At 33.8% G+C, this 18,012-nt stretch overlaps 1 protein-coding gene and 1 non-coding gene across 2 annotated transcripts in view; one reads left to right on the top strand and one right to left on the bottom strand.

Moving 5' to 3' along the window:
- Positions 1-18,012, top strand: part of LOC118184723 (uncharacterized) — a 585,346-nt gene that overhangs the window by 267,236 nt on the left and 300,098 nt on the right. The window lies entirely within an intron of this gene.
- On the bottom strand, positions 2,384-2,456 carry TRNAR-UCU (transfer RNA arginine (anticodon UCU)). The gene has a single exon. It is a non-coding gene; the product is annotated as a tRNA-Arg (tRNA).

The following is an 18,012-nucleotide window of genomic DNA, read 5'->3' as shown; positions in this document are numbered from 1 at the left end:
TTAAATGGTAACTTCTTTTAAATGGTGGAAGGGGGCCGTGTATTTTTTATTGGTGAGTTTTTTTCGCGACAACGCCCGATTTGTTATTTCAGGCGCCGGTGGCGATGCCGTAATCTTGGGTTTTTAACACCTGCGTTACTGGTCGAGCGAAGTGACGGTGGTCCAGGGCGACCATAGCCGAGATTAGCTTGAGTTATCCATCCAGGTATTTTCTCTGACGCTTTCCGGACTCTCAGAGTTGCTGTCAGAAAAGAAGAGAAAGACCGCCTGACACCAGTGTTTCTGTTTCTTCCAACAAAAATGCCTTTCTTTTTGGAAAAATGCTACAAACATGAATTGACGGAAGATGAACGCACACCGCTATTCTAAAACAATACGTGCGTGAAACTGGCGTTAACAAATAGTAAGAAAATCATTAAAAGCTTCAGACGTGTTAGCTTTTCCTTTCTTTTCTTTTTTTACTTCCTTGTACGGAGTGAAAAGGAAGTAATGTAATCGCGAAAAGTTTCAGGCAGCATATTTCAACGAAAATATCCATTTTGACCGTTATCGAATGCAATTCAACGATGTTTTTGCGTGATATCTGTACGTAAGGACAGAATAAAAGACTCGTTTCCTTCAAAAAAATTATAAAACTGCTTTAAAATTAATTCTGAAGAGAATTTTTCGTGGCGTCTGTACGAACGTATGTACGTATGTATCTCGCATACCTCAAAAACGAGTAGCCTCAGGACGTTGAAATTTTGTATATAGGACTGCTATAACATGTAGATGTGCACCTCGTATTTTGGTTGCAATCGGCCGCACCAAACGTATATAAATATATTTATATATATATCCACTCTGTAACCCGGCTCAGTGATCTCAGTTTCTTTACTCTTATATGTGTGTAAATTGTACTTTTTTTGCTTAAAAAATGATTGAATTACGTTGTTCTTATCTTCCGGTTAAGGTTTCTATGCCTCTAGTAAATCTGTATGCAATATTTTTAGAATTATCAACAATTTTAAAGTTGTCTAAGTGCCGCTAAGCCATATTTTAATGGCGGCCATTTATGTTTACATTTGAAACAGGAGACTAGTGGATTTGTTGCCAATCTAGAGAAACTTAGCTTCGCAACAACAAAGATAACGCATTGGTTTAGTATTGCCAATTAAATCATGCTTAATTCTTTCTTGAATTTTTTCGAGGAAATAAGTGTTTAAGATTTATTTAGTAATTTTTAATATAGATATTTTGAGTTTTTATGTATTTTTGCCTTCTCGGGAAGTGAGAACTGAACTAATTGAATGAGAAATACTCAATCGTCTGTGAAAAACTGTTTCTTTTTTGTTTTGTTTGCTTAATTTCTTTTATACATCATTCTAGCTTTATTATAGTATTTGAATAGAACATGTGGCAACGATTAGATAATTCTATTCTTTAAATAATATAAATTTTGTGCATTATGAGTTATAGTATAAACGAAATATATAAGTTAACTGTTATATAATTATTCGATTATATAACAGTTAACTTAGTTTCCGTTATATAATTATTATATAAGTTAACTGTTATATAATTATTAATACTGGTAAGTGAATCTAGCGCCAGAGTGTCGCTATGGTAAACAAATACTAGAGTGAATTTTAAAGAATGCATTTATTCTATCGTGGTTTATGCGCTGTCGGCGAAGTAGATTTAATTCAATCCAATAAGTTTAAATGAAATGCAAGAAAAAATGCGTATAATTTAATATTCCGTACAAGGAAGTCATGTGGTGTACACATCAGATTTTTTTTTTTTTTAGTCCAAAGAAGCGGTAGACCCAAAAGGCTATTAGTCACAAAACGGCATTTTGCGTCTTTTTACTTTCTGCGTTGGTTAACTTTTCAAACCGTTGCCACCAAATATCATCCTCATGTATTATATTTAATGAAACTAAGTAATGAAGAATCTGCATGAATGTTTCTCGCACTGTGGTAAAACAACAGTACCTAGAGCCATCCAAATTTGAATAATGTTGTCCTCCAACCGAACGTGTGCACTTGGAAGCTCGAAATTTGGAATTTCGAATTTATTTTATTATCTCTGTCAAATTTTGTAAAACTTTAATGCATGTCTGATTAACAAACTCAACGATTTCAAAGCGAGCAATGACAACACTGTAAGGAAAAAAACATTTTTATCTCAAGCGAGCGAGACTGTGTATAGGAAATTCTAAAGATTTGCTGTTTTGAAATATTTTGTGATATTGCTATTGAATTAATTTTTTTGTGGTTTAAGTGCGAAAAGCATGATATTTCATCAATAAAGGTAACACATAAAACATTAAAAAAACGCCCTTTTTGGAGTTGTAGAGATATTAAGATATTTCGAAGCAGGAGAGGTGAAAAATAAGCAATGTCTTCGCCGGGAATCGAACCACGGACCTCTGGGATAGACGCCCAGCGTGTTCACCACTACACTACGAAGGCAGGCTAAGAAGGCGGGATAAATACCTTATAGCGTAATATAAACTCTGCAAGCTTTCAGTTTTTCTTTTTTATTTACAAACTATTTTTAATCCTAAATCTTAATTAAAACTTTGTATCTGGAACGAAAGCTCTGTTAAACAAAAAGCTCTCCATTTGCCGCACAAGCTAATTAAGAATCTTTGAAGATTGGCATATCTAATAAAACGGGGCATATCTAAATCCAAATATTTCAGTATTTTGTATTTAGATACAAAATACTAGAAGAAGTTTTTGTATTTACTTAGAAGTTTGTTACTTAGAAGTTTGAAGAAGTTTTTGTATTTACTTAGAATACTTAGAAGTTTTTGTATTTAGATACGTTAGTTTACTCACTCGATATTAGCATATCTAACAAGAGGGCTCCCAGATTGTTAATTGTTATCAATTTTCGAATATGAGGGGATCTATCTATAAACAGGAGCCAGATATTGTTGCCAAAATTGAGAACTACTGTATCAAGCGAACGTCGTCAAGATCCGTTAGCGATTCAGGCGATTATTGTTAGCGTTAGCGATTATTGTTAAGCCAAGTTTCGAACTCCGTCGAAGGTATGAATGTTGGCAAATATATAGAAGTGTGTATAAATTTTAAGGCATCTCCTCCCTTAGGTTAGATTAGATTAGGCTAATTGATTAAGGCAAAGCAATTCGAGGGTTGTTAAACACTTATGAGGGATGCCTTCGATCACATTTTGAGTGGATTTGTAATCGATTGCGCTCGTTGTGCAGGATTACGTTCGTGAAGAACTTTTTAAGGGTAACTGGTTCTTATCAACGTTACATACGGGGAAAAACACGAAAATTAATCATGCAGCTATCCGTTCGCCAGGATTTGAACTCAGGACGAACTACCAGGACTTTAACGTTTGGCCGCTAATAGGACATATTTTTAAAGAGTAAGTATATCTTATCTAAGTTACACTTGTTGAAAACCAAGAAAGCTTCCATGTAGCCAACACATTCACCAGAATTCGTGAAAATTATTCATATATGCATCTCCATATATGCATATTCATATCTCCATAAAATGATTCATATTTACAGGGTCAAATGTGTCTATGAATTTATTCATATATACGGGTCAAAATCTTCCCTTTACTTCCATATCTCTACCCCACATATTTGGATTTATATCGTTACGGATTTGGTATTTAAAAAGCTAATGTTAGTTGAATTATAAATTAAATTGTTTTATTCCGCGTGCAGTGTAGCACGTGACGAATATTAAAGGAAAGCTAAGCCGGAAAATTAAAAATACAAGAGCACATGCATTTAATATTTAATAAATAAATAAATATCTCTTTTTGATTTCGAGAAAGTTCCAGAAAGTTCTGTCACGCGCGATTTAAAATCTTATAAAAAAGAGGAAAACGTCTCAATTCAGTTAGTCAATCAGTTAGTTTGTTGTTGTTTTAAGAGTCTGTTTAGAGACTGCTCTTGTTGACTGTACCGAATTCGCAGATTACCTTTGTTTAGCTGTTTTGAATTACGTTCTCTTGAACGTTTGAGTAGTTAAAAGATAACTACTGTGAGATATTGTAATACTACACGAATATCTAACGAAATTTAAGCATTTTTGTTGTGATAATAATAAATTTTGTTCATTTTCATCGGACTTGTGCATTTATTTCGTAACGAACCCGTACGCACGCAACAATATCGAAAGAAGATCTTCGTCGCTAAAGGCCATCTACGTCAAAACGTGAAGTCATGATTAAATTTTGACAGGACTGGTGTTATTTCTTCGTACGTGTGGGAGAACAATGCTACATTAAATGGCAATTTAATGAAAACTATAAGAACAAAAAAAAAAAAAAAATTGAAATGTTTCAGATTTTAAATTACGTCCAAAGGGGCGTGTTTTAACATTTTGTGTGTTACCTTTCTTTATTAAATATCATGTTCCTCGCACTTAAACCATAAGATCCAGTGCAACAGCAATATCGCAAAATAGCTTTAAAACGAGCATATCTTTAGAATTTCCGATACAGAGATTCACGCGCTGGAGATAAAAATGTTTTTTCTGCACAACGTTGCCATTGCTCGCTTTGAAATCCTTGAGTTTGTTAATCAAAAATTCGTCAAAGTTTTAAAAAATAGGAAATCGATCATAAAACAAATTTCAAATTTCAAATTTGATCTTCCACATGCTCATATTCGTTGGAGGATTACGTCATTCAAAATTCGATGACTCTATGTACCGTTGTTTTATCACAATACGAGAAATATACATACATTTATGCAGATTTTTCATTATTTAATTTCTTCAAATATAATGCAGGACTCTAACATTTTGTGGCAACAGTTTGAAAAGTGAACCGACATTTATGAGTCCGACGCAAAATGCCAAAACGAAACTAATATTCCTTCGGGATTCAAATCCCTTTGGACTAAAAAAAAAAAAAAAAAAAAAAAAAAAAATCTGAAAGATTTTTAATTTTAAATTACGTCCAAAGGGGCGTTTTTTTAACATTTTGTGCTTTGCCTTTATTTATTAAATATCATGTTCTTCGCACCTAAACCATAAAATTCAGTTCAACAGCAATATCGCAAAATAATTTTAAATTGTGCATATCTTTAGAATTTCCGTCACACAGTCTCACGCGCTGGAGATAAAAATGTTTCATCTGTAGAACGTTGCCATTGCTCGTTTTGAAATCCTGGAGTTTGTGAATCAAAAATTCGTTAAAGTTTTACAAAATATGAAATCGATAATAAAACAAATTCCAAATTTGGGCTTTCAGGTGCCCATATTCGCAGTAGAAATATACAGATCCTACTGCGAGATCCCAGTGCGAGAAACATACATACATTTATGCAGATTCTTCATTATTTAATTTCTTCGAGTATAATACAGGGCTATAATATTCGGTGGCAGCAGTTTGAAAAGTGAAATGGACATTCAAAGTGCCTGGATGCAAAATCGCAAAACGAAAACAATAGTTCCTCAGGGACAAGACCCCTTTGGACTAAAAATGGAAATTTTAAAATGGAATCAAAAAATAAATTGACTTCTTTAATAATTAATTTTAGCTGTATTTGAAAATTAAGGTATAAAATTTCCACGTCACTTTTATAACACCCCCCTCAGTTATTATTAGAAGATAAAGGTCGAATTTAATTTCTAGTGTGTAACTTTATATTCGGTACTTTTCAATCATTGCGAACTCGCCTTATAGGAGTTTCCCTGTTAGGTTCTGTCACATCATTAACATTTCTAAAGGCCCTTCATCATTTCGAATTCACCCCAGAAGCTCCTTTAATTACGCTCTTTGTGATTGCTTGGCTAATAATGCATTTCGGACACTTTGATATCTATGTCTTTGTCGGGAAATATGATGATATCTTTCGCACTCGCTTCGCAGTCCTCGAGGAGGATATACATCATCATCCCTGTTGATAAATACGAAGTAGCCTGGTCCGGGAGGTGTCAAAACTCCCCCTCTCTTGTCTGAAATTGCAGTCTACTGATTGTGAGAGGGATCGTCGGCATATAGCACATTCCAGTTTTACGTTCAGTCTTTTTCCATATAAGGAATTAAGTGTGTTAGAGCCTATTTAAAATTACAGCTGGCTTCTGCCTATTGAATTTCCTTCCATTTGCAATGGAGTAAAAGTTGTCACTATAGAAATAAAATATAAATTGTAGTAAGCTCGCCTAAAAGTTACCAAGAGCTGCTGCTCCAAAAGGTTCAACACGTTTTCAAAAAAATTAATACACATGAAAATCAAATCATTAGACATGTAAAACATTAAAAAAATTTTAAAAAATTAAAAAACAGAAAAAGTTAAAAAGTAAGCGGAAAATGGTAAATTAGCCCAATTCGACTTCCAAACAGGCTTTTCAAGGGAAATTTCATTTATTTGAACGTCGAATCAAGCTAACTCCATTACGCGTTTCGCCGAAATAGACAATTGAAACTTTTTCGCTAAAAATTTTTTTAAAATTTAGACAAAGTGTCTTGGAAATTTTAATAGTCTCAATTCTCTGTTCCAATTTCCCGACGCGTCCGCACAGAATGACACATTAAGGTGTTAAAATATGTTAATCAAAACCTAAACTTCCTAAATCTAGACTAAAATTAAAATTAAAATCAAAAACGAAAATAAATAGCGATGAGCTATTAGTCCTAAAAATACAAAAACATACGGGCTGGGCCTGCAAGCTTAAAGATTAACAATTTAATTTTTAAATAATAGATTTTAGAAAACTGTAATGAAAACCTGTAATTAATATAAAATAAAACAAAAATTAAGAAGAGAACAAACTAAGTGGGTCTTGCTAAGACCAAGAAAAAGTTGTAACAAAAGAAACAAAAACTGACCTTGGGCGATGCAAAGCTGTCCCTCTTAAAACTTGTTGAAAAAAGGCTGCTATACTTCTTGTGTCTTTCATTTGGATGACGTATGTAGGGGGGAGCGAAGTGCTTGTGGGCATTTAGCCAGTGTTTATATTTTACTTATTTTGCAGCATATTGCGCAAGATGTTTTTTAGACCAAAATTGGTTTTTTTTAAAATTGTTATTACTTACTGCTTTGCTTGATAAATTATAGAAATAAAATGATATATGTACGCCTGCACACGCCCCTCAAAAAAAAAAAAAAAAATGATAGTTCCATATCTCCTGTTCTGCTGTGCTGGACCAGCTGTCGAAATTTAACTTGCCGTTTCCACGTCTCGTACGCGCGACTTAGGATATATATTAGATTTTTATACAGGGTGTCCCGTAAGTATTGCGAGAAACTTCTGGCGGAGGTAGGCACATCGTAAGGGTTAAGAATTGCATAGGAACCCTGTCCAGAAACGGCACTGTACGGCGCCTGGGGGTGTTGGACAGGAGAGTGCTATTGGAAAGTAAGGATTGCCTCATTTGAGCGGTAGGCACCATACGAAGAGCATGGAAAGCTATACGAACGGAAAGCTCCTGAACATGGGGTTTGAACATGATGAAGCGTCTGTTCATTTTGGATTGGATGTTCGTAGCCATTTGAACAGATCATCCTTTGACTTTTCAGTTTAATTTGGCTATTTCCTCTTTATGTCTTAAAACAGTGACTATGTAAAATAAATCTCTTTAAATGCGTGATTTGAAAATTAATCCCTAACCATACAAGTTTTGCATAATGCTTATAACGAAGGTACTTATGCAATAATTCAGAAATAAAATTTTAGTTGTGCTGACCAAAACTAATTATTTAAAAATATGAGTTGAATGCGAGTTGAAAAGAGTCACTCCAAATTCAGTTTGTCCTCTTGGATTCGTCGCATTCTCTCTCTCGCCTGTATCTTACTAACCTGACCTGTACTCACAACTACTGGAGCCCACCAGCGGCCGAGCGGTAAAGTCGCTGAACACTGGTAGTTCGGTGCCAGTTTCGAATCCCGCAAACGGGCTGGCTTCATGGGCGTGGCAAATAGAGCACATTGTATTCAAAGCGTTATAAGGTATTTTCTCCCTCCTTCTAGCATCCTTTCGTGGTGTAGTGATAGCACACCTGGCGTGTATTGGAGAGGTCCAAGTTCGATTCCCAGCGGGGCTTTTGGTCAGTCTTCGTGTTTCCGACTTCTAAAAGCCTAATGACTCTACTGTGGCCCCCGAACTAAAAGGTGACGGCTGATGATACTTCACTACCAGGATTTGGCGACTGGGTTCCCTAATCCCCAGTCGCCTTTTGAAAGGGGAAGCATATAAGATACTTTCTCCCACCTTTCAGCATGCCTTCATGTTGCAATAGGAAGCATACTTGAAGAATATTCGAAAGGTCCAGGCTCAAGGGCATTGTTCATTTTTCACGTCTTCTGTTTTAAAAAATCCTAATAATTCTACAACTTAATTTACTGAATTTAAAGTTTCAGTCATAATAAGTTCATGAATACAGTAATAATAATAAATTATTATTATTATCTTTTTTACTTCCTTGTACGAAGGAAGTATTGTAAGCACGAAAAATTCCGGGTATCGTATTTCAAAGAAAATACACATTTTGACCGCTCTCGAAAGCAATTTAACGATGATTTTACGTAACCTCTGTACGTAAGGACAGAATAAAGGACAATTTTTCCCAAACGAATTATAAATCTGATTTAAAATGTATTTAGAAGAGATTTTTTCGTAGCGTCTGTACGTACGCATGTACGTATGGATGTATGTATCTCTCATAACTCATAAACGAGTAGCCTCAGAACGTTGAAATTTTGTATATAGGACTGCTATAACATGTAGATGTGCACCTCATATTTTGGTTGCAATCGGCCGTACCAAACTTATATAAATATATGTATATATATATATATATATATATATATACACACACCCCTCTGTTATTCGGTTCGGTGAGCTCAGTTATTTTATTCTTAGATGTTGGTAAATTGTGCATGCTTTTGCTTTAAAAATAATTAAATTATGTTGTTCTTATGTTCCGGTTAAAGTTTTAAATCTGCAATAGTTTTGAAGAATAAGAATGCAATAGTTGAAGAATTATCAATAATTTAAAAGTGGTTTAAGTACGACTAAGTGTGCGTTAAGTCTGGCATGACTCAAAAACGTGTTGCCTCAGAACGTTGAAATTTTGTATATAGGACTGTTATAGCATGTAGTTGTGTACCTCCCTTTGTGGATGAAATCCGCCGCACCAAAAGTATATAAATATATATCTATATGTACCCACTCTGTTGCTCGGGTCAGCGAACTCAGTTTTTTTAAATTCTTATTATGTTAACAAATTGGGCATTTTTTTGCTGTGGAAATGGTTGAAGTATGTTGTTCGTATTTTTCCGGTTAATCGGTAGTGAGACATGGCATTTAGCAGAACGAGAAAACGCCTATACATAGCACTTTCTGTTTACCGCTAAAAATCTGCATCTCACCATCCGATATGCTTAAAAACATCACCTCCCCAACAAATACATTACAACTATCAGTTTCTGAAGAAAGTGCTGTCAGCTTCTCAGAATGACAAAGACATCCTCAGTTCCCCAACACCAACTCATTGACTGAGCACGACGAAACACGTGACAGCAGGCGAAACGTGTCGACGACAAGAGGGATTATTTTCGGCCACCCCCGTGGGCAGGCTTCCAGGAGGTATAAATCGCGGAATACAGACGTCAACTCAGATTACGCGGTTATGCGGGCACATCCGCCCCCGTTACAGCGACATCTCTTGTTCCAGCTGATGCGGATGCTGTTGACACCGTTCGCCACTGGCAGCGTCGCGTGTTTGTTTTCTCGAACGCTCCGATGGGCGCACCTTCTTTTCTACGTCCGAGTTTTCCCTTTACGAAAAGTTTTCAGGTGATTTCTTTCCTGCCTGTTTTGAATGTTCCGTAAAAAAATCACTTTTCTTTTTGTTTTGATGTAAACCGAAAGAATGTTTTCTGCTTGTTCTATGTCAGGATGGAATTATGTATGATACGAGACGTGAAAACATGATGAACACATAATGTGAGACCTAACATGACTTCTCCTCACCACATGACTTCCTTGTACGGAATATTAAATTATACACATTTTTCCTTGCATTTCATTTAAACTTAGATTGAATTAAACCTACTTCGCCGACAGCGCATAAACCACAATTGAATAAATGCATTCTTTAAAATTCCCTCTATTTGTTTAAAATAGCGACACTCTGGCGATAGGTTTACTTAACAGTATTATATTTCATTCATATTATAACTCAGAATGCACAAAATTGATATCATTTAAAGAATTATCCAATCGTTGCCACATGTTCTATTCAAATACTATAATAAAGCTAGAACGATGTATAAAAGAAATTAAGCAAATAAAACAAAAAAGAAACAGTTTTTCACAGACGATTGAGTATTTCTCATTTAATTAGTTCAGTTCTCACTTCGCGAGAAGGCAAAAATGCATAAAAGCTCAAAATATCTATATTAAAAATTACGAAGTAAATCTGAAATACTTATTTCCTCGAAAAAATTCCAGAAAGAATTAAGCATGATTTAATTGGCAATACTAAATGAATGCGTTATGTTTGTTGTTGCGAAACTAAGTTTCTCTATATTGGCAACAAATCTGCTACTCAGCTGTTTCAAATGTAAACAAGAGCAATGGCCGCCATCAAATTAGGTTTAGCGGCACTTAAACAATTTTAAAATTGTTGATAATTCTACAAACATTGCATACAGATTTACTAAAGGCATAAAACCCTTAACCGGAAGATAAAAACAACATAATTCAATCATTTTTAAAGCAAAAAATGTACAATTTATAAACATATAAGAGTAAAGAAACGGAGATCACTGAGCCGGGTAACAGAGTTGATATATTTATAAATATATTTATATACGTTTGGCGCGGCGGATTGAAACCAAAATACGAGGTGCACATCTACATGTTATAGTAGTCTTATATCTAAAATTCCAACGTTCTGAAGCTGCTCGTTTTTGAGTTATGCGAGATACGTACGTATGCACGTTCGTACAGACGCCAGGAAAAATTCTCTTAAGAATTCATTTTAAACAGTTTTTTAGTTTTTTGGAGGAAACCAGTCTTTTATTCTGTCCGTACGTATAGATATCAGGCAGAAACATCGTTAAATTGCATTCGATAGCGGTCAAAATGGATATTTTCGTTGAAATATGCTGCCTGAACTTTTCGCGATTACAATACTTCCTTTTTACTTCGTACAAGGATGTAAAAAGAAAGCAACAAACAAAATCTGAAACTTCCATATTTTTATATTATGCTCAAAAGGGCTTTTTTTAACGTTTTGTGTGTTACCTTTATTTATTAAAGATCATGTTCTTCGCACTTAAACCACATAAAATTGAATTCAACAGCAATATCACAAAATATTTAAAAAACAAAACAGCATATCATATATTACCAAAACAGCATATCATATATTACCAAAACAGCATATCTTTACGATTTCCACTAGTCAGTCTTGCGCGTTGGAGATAAAATATTTTTTTTTTTTTTCTTTTCGTTCTGTGTTTCTTTTGCTCGCTTTGAAATCTTGGAGTTTGTTAATGAAAAATTCGTTAGAGTTTTACAAAACTTGAAATAGATAATAAAAGAAATTCGAAATTCAGAATTCGGGCTTCCAAGTGCCCATGTTCGGTTGGAAGACTACGTTGTTCAAAATTGTTGGGATCTAGGTACCGTTGTTTTTCCACAATGCGAGAAACTTTCATGCATTCATGCAGGTTCTTCATTATTTATTTTCTTTAAATATAGTACAGGGCGATAATATTCGGTGGCAACAGTTTGAAAAGTGAATCAACGCAGAAAGTGAGACGACGCAAAATGCCGTTTTGAGACTTATAGCCCTTTGGGTCTAACGCTCCTTTAGGCCTAAAAAAAAAAAAAAAAAAAAAAAAAAAAAAAAAATCTGAAATGTTTCAGGTTTTAAATTACGTCCAAAGGGGCGTTTTTTAACATTTTGTGTGTTACCTTTCTTTATTAAATATCATGTTCCTCGCACTTAAACCATAAGATCCAGTGCAACAGCAATATCGCAAAATAGTTTTAAAACGAGCCTATCTTTAGAATTTCCGATACAGAGACTGGAGATAAAACTGTTTTTTCTGCACAACGTTGCCATTGCTCGCTTTGAAATCCTTGAGTTTGTTAATCAAAAATTCGTCAAAGTTTTAAAAAATAGGAAATCGATCATAAAACAAATTTCAAATTTCAAATTGGGTCTTCCACATGCTCATATTCGTTGGAGGATTACGTTATTCAAAATTCGATGACTCTATGTACCGTTGTTTTATCACAATACGAGAAATATACATACATTTATGCAGATTTTTTATTATTTAATTTCTTCAAATATAATGCAGGACTCTAACATTTTGTGGCAACAGTTTGAAAAGTGAACCGACATTTATGAGTCCGACGCAAAATGCCAAAACGAAACTAATAGTCCTTCGGAATTCAAATCCCTTTGGACTAAAAAAAAAAAAAAAAAAATCTGAAATTTTTCAGATTTTAAATTACGTCCAAAGGGGCGTTTTTTTTTTTAACGTTTTGAGTGTTACCTTTATTTATTAAATATCATGTTCTTTGCACTTAAACCATAAAATTCAGTTCAACAGCAATATCGCAAAATCATTTTAAATTAAGCATATCTTTAGAATTTCCGATATACACAGTCTCGCGAGCTGGAGATAAAAGTATTTTTTTTTTCTATATAACGTTGCCATTTCTCGCTTTTAAAGCATTGAGTTTGTAAATCAAAAATTCGTTAAAGTTTTACAAAATATAAAATCTATAATAAAACAAATTCCAAATTTGGGATTTCAGATGCCCATATTCGCAGTAGGATTTCGTCATTCAAAATTCGATGGCTCTATGTACCATTGTTTTATCACAATGCGAGAAATAGACAATCATTTATTCAGATTTTTCATTATTTAATTTCTTCAAATATAATGCAGGACTCTAACATTTTGTGGCAACAGTTTGAAAAGTGAACCGACGTTTATGAGTCCGACGCAAAATGCCAAAACGAAAGCAATAGTCCTTCGGGACTGAAATCCCTTTGGACTAAAAAAAAAAAAAAAAAAAAATCTGAAATTTTTCAGATTTTAAATTACGTCCAAAGGGGCGTTTTTTTTTAACGTTTTGAGTGTTACCTTTATTTATTAAATATCATGTTCTTTGCACTTAAACCATAAAATTCAGTTCAACAGCAATATCGCAAAATCATTTTAAATTAAGCATATCTTTAGAATTTCCGATATACACAGTCTCGCGAGCTGGAGATAAAAGTATTTTTTTTTCTATATAACGTTGCCATTTCTCGCTTTTAAAGCATTGAGTTTGTAAATCAAAAATTCGTTAAAGTTTTACAAAATATAAAATCTATAATAAAACAAATTCCAAATTTGGGATTTCAGATGCCCATATTCGCAGTAGGATTTCGTCATTCAAAATTCGATGGCTCTATGTACCATTGTTTTATCACAATGCGAGAAATAGACAATCATTTATTCAGATTTTTCATTATTTAATTTCTTCAAATATAATGCAGGACTCTAACATTTTGTGGCAACAGTTTGAAAAGTGAACCGACGTTTATGAGTCCGACGCAAAATGCCAAAACGAAAGCAATAGTCCTTCGGGACTGAAATCCCTTTGGACTAAAAAAAAAAAAAAAAAAAAAAAACTCATAATGATTCTACGCCTGTTTTACACATTTACGAATTGCATGTAATGTCACAAGAAGACATCAAACAAATATTTGCCGCACTGTCTAATTTTCCTTGAACCTAATAGCTTTACTGTCACTCTCATACAGACATCACTCAAATCGAATCCTATAATAAGATTAGAATTCTGAGTTAAGCGTGGAAGAATCCCATATGACGTCACTGCTCCTCGAGCACAATTCCATTGGAGGAGCCGAGAAATAGGTCTCCAACTCATTTCTCTGTTACAAATTGCAGAGCACCTCCCGTTCAAGATAAGGGGACGAAATGGGGTTAATAGTGAGTGTCTACCATAGGAACAATAGGACAAACAGACAATTGTGAACTTCCCAATTCGATCTCGCGTTCTAACTGGAGGACAAGCAATTTGTTTTCATGTTGCAATAAGATGGTGTTTGTTATATTCTGCGGGTTCAGGGAGTGCAAAAGGGGTATATTGATTGAAAGTTATTCTGTACTAGCGGAAGTGCACGATGTTAGTCAAGTTAGATTGAAAGTAATGCATATAACAACACAGAGAACGATCGCTGTAATCCTTCTCCAATAACGATGCAAAAAATACGATTCATAGTCACACATTTTTCAGTCTGACGCGCTATGGAACACACGTAAAAAATTTCCATAGAAAAGAAAAATAAGCTAATTCTTTCTCATTATATCAGGAACAATGGCACGCAGTTTTGAATGATTTTCGTTTTTCTGATCAAATGGTTGTAAAAGATCGAGTTCCATCCAATATTTCACCTACATTCAGTTGTAGTATATCCAATGTGGCCCAAGAAATTGATGATAACTGATGAGAAATAAATAACGCGAACAAACAAACACACACACAAACAGACATTCTTCTTTATATGCATAGATTTTGCAAAATTTGCAAATTAATGATTAACAAACTCTACGATTTAAAAGCGACGAGCAGCAACACGTTTCGAAATAAACTAATTCTCTCTCATTATATCATCAAAAATGGCACGCAGTTTTGAATGATTTTCGTCTTTCTAATCAATTGGTCGTAAAAGCTCAAGTTCCAAACAATATTTCACCTACATTCATGGACATTCTAAGAAATAGACTAACTCAAACGGGTTTTCTCCCTCGTCTGAGACTTTCTCTGCTGTCCCCATGATCACATCCACAGGAGTACGGACGACTTGCAGAAATTTAACAGTGGTTGCCTATTGCAGCGTGTATAATTGTCAAGAAAAAGCTCTTTGTAGCGCCTCATTTCACAAATTAGAATTTCTACATATTTTTATTTTTGAAACTGAGATTGATTTTTAAAAATTTAGCATATTTATCAAGCATAATGAACGTTCGATGTAATTATAAAGCTATTGCATGCTTTCTAGGCTGGATATTTTTTAAACTTTTCCTATGCTGTAAGGAAATTTGTAACTACTTCTTTTAGGAAATAATATTTTAAATCAGAACTAATAGAAAATTTCAAACATGCAATTTTTATGTTTTTTATTGGTGTAAATAAGAAAAAATACTAAAATATTTAAAAACGAATTTTTGAGTTTCATTTAAAATTCTAAATTGTGTTGCTTTTTTAAAATTATAGATGAGTAGTATAACACAATTTCTACAAAGGAATTTTATTTCAATTATATTTCATAATACATAATAGTGATAAACACTTTTGACTCCTTAATTTTTATACATTTAATTCTAACATTAAAATTGTATATAACCGTAATAATTAATTTTGCTTGTATTTTATAGTGATAATTTTTTAAATCTGTTTTTAGTTCTGCATAAGTTTTTTTTTTATTGACTGTTAATTTAATTTATTAGCACAAAGCGGAGGTAGCCTAGAAAGGCTGTTAGCTTCGAAGCGGCATTTCGCGCTGTTTTACTATAAATGTCCGTGTCTCCTTGCAAATTGTTGTTACCAAATATTATCGCCCTGTATGTAAAGAAATTAAATAATGAAGAATCTGCACGAATACATGTATGTTTCTCGCACTGTGACAAAAACGACAGTATCTAGAGCCATCGAATTTTGAATAATGTAATCCTCCCCCCGAATATGGGCATGTGGACGGCTGAAATTCGAATTTGTTTTAATCTGTTTAATATTTTGTAAAACTTTAACGAATTTTTTAGTAACAAACCCAAAGCGTTCAGAGCGAGCACTGTACGGAAAATAACAGTTTTATCTCCAGTGCGGAAATTTTAAAGATATGCTATTTTCAAATGTATGTGGTTTACTAGCGAAGAACATGATATTCATTAAATATAGGGTTACCTATATTAAACAAACACATGTACACAAAACTTTAAAAAAATGTTCCTTTTGGGGGTAATATAAAATCTGAGTATTTCTAGATTTTATTTTATCTTTTTTCTTTCCCTTCATTACACTCAGAACATTTTATGCTCCGAAATTTTTGAATTATCAAAATAACTAATCCACTTTAATGTTAATAATTTAATGATCATATAATCAAATAAATATGATCTTTTTGTAAGGTTATTATAGTTTGGAAAATTACTGTCTGAAAATGTTCATTAAATTTAAAAAAAAATAGCAGATCTTGTTTAATTTTACCTTATTTATTTCAAAGCATCACGTACTGTCAATCTTATTTAATTTTACTTTATTTTTACGCAAAATTATGTTCATAAATTGTGTGCTTAGAGTTTTACCAAAGTAAAGATGCTTTTACAAGAATTACGCCTGAAAAAAATGCGCGAAATGCAGTAAAAAGTGCTTTAATGAGACATATTAAATCCTATTTGGGAAAAACTGTGGCTTTCATAATCTCATCACTATACAACGTATCACATTTCATAATTAAAAAGAGTTATGTGATACAAACGCCATAGGTTTCAGTGTTAAAGTAAACCAGATCGTCCCTACTCTTTCTTGAGGACATGTCGGTGACGCGCGCCCCGCCCACTGGGTTAGTCTATCTCTTATAAGGTCCATGGATACATTCCGATGACCTCATTGATCACGTGACATATGTATACCTTTTGTAAACAAATAATGTGCAGATGACCTCAGAGATCACGTGACTTATGTACAGCTAATGCAAACAAGCGAGGTCATTCTTCCTCTTCTTCTCTTGCGGAATGTATCTCATTTTAGTTGATTGAATTTGACAAAAAAATGGCTCATAATTCATTAGAAATCAATAAATTGAACAGACACACGAACAGGCATTCTTCTTTATATGTATAGATTTTGTAAAACTTAACAAATTTTTGATTAACAAAAATCTACGATTTGAAAGCGAGCAGTGGCAAAACTTTTCGAAATAAAGCATTATTATCTCCAACGCGGGAGACTGTTGCCACTCGGAAAAATGAGTGCGAAAAATCAGCGCTTTCAGAGTTTTTAATTAATATTTCGGCTCATTAAAGTCGTACGATGATGGGAATAACCAAAATGGCTTCCAACGAATTTTCGGAATCGGGAATAATATATTTAATGTTTGACAATGCTATTTTTATTTCATCGTGAAACTTGGAGAATTTTTTTTCTAACAATTTCTAGGATTTGAAAGCGGGCAGTGGCAACAACTTTCGAAATAAAGCAGATTTTCGTCTCCACATTGCGAGTCTGTTGCCACTCGGAAAAAATGAGGACGAAAATGATCGTTTCTCCGAGTTTTTAATTAATATCTCTGATTTTAGTTACTTTTTCTGGAAAAATGTGAACGTCGACCTTTTCCAGAACCCAGAAAAGAATTGTAGAAAAGTTTGGCGACGATAAGCTATAGTAGTGACCGAGTTGGTTAGAGGACAAACAAACATACTTTCTTCTTTATATATAGAGAGAGAGATAGGTGACATGGTTGCAGAATTCTTGCAGACTTTGCGTACTATTCATTCTTTCTTAATTATAGTGGTATTAGTTTAGGAATGATGCTTATTGCATTGATGAATTTGAAGGATATCGGCTCTGCTAAGAAAAAAAAAAGAAAATATGCATTTAATGTACCAACTTGCACAAAACAAAGCAAAGGAAAAAAAAAAAAAAAAAAAAACGAGGGACAGTTCTATAACTCCCTTTTCTACTGGACCATTTGCCAAAACTTAACTTGTGTTTACCATGTCTCGAAAGCTCGACTTAGGATATAGATTAGCTTTATATATAGCCATTGTTCTAACATAGGTATTTTGACATAAAGTTGCACTTTACCTTAATAGGATAATAAATAATAAACCTGAGAGTTCTTTGTGACAGACAAATCTGGTCTTGAATTCATTTTCCCGGAGTGTTTTTCAAATGAGGAGATTCGGCTGGTTTTACACTTCGTAAATTTTCAAGAACCTCGCATTTTGCTGGAGGGTAAACTAGGACTAGATTTGCAAA

This window comes from Stegodyphus dumicola, chromosome 2 (genome assembly GCF_044657685.1).
Source record: "Stegodyphus dumicola isolate Sdum_Otavi_A_Nest chromosome 2, ASM4465768v1".
Classification (NCBI taxonomy): domain Eukaryota; kingdom Metazoa; phylum Arthropoda; class Arachnida; order Araneae; family Eresidae; genus Stegodyphus; species Stegodyphus dumicola.
Note: the sequence above shows the minus strand (reverse complement) of the source record. Positions and strands in the feature narration are given on the sequence as shown.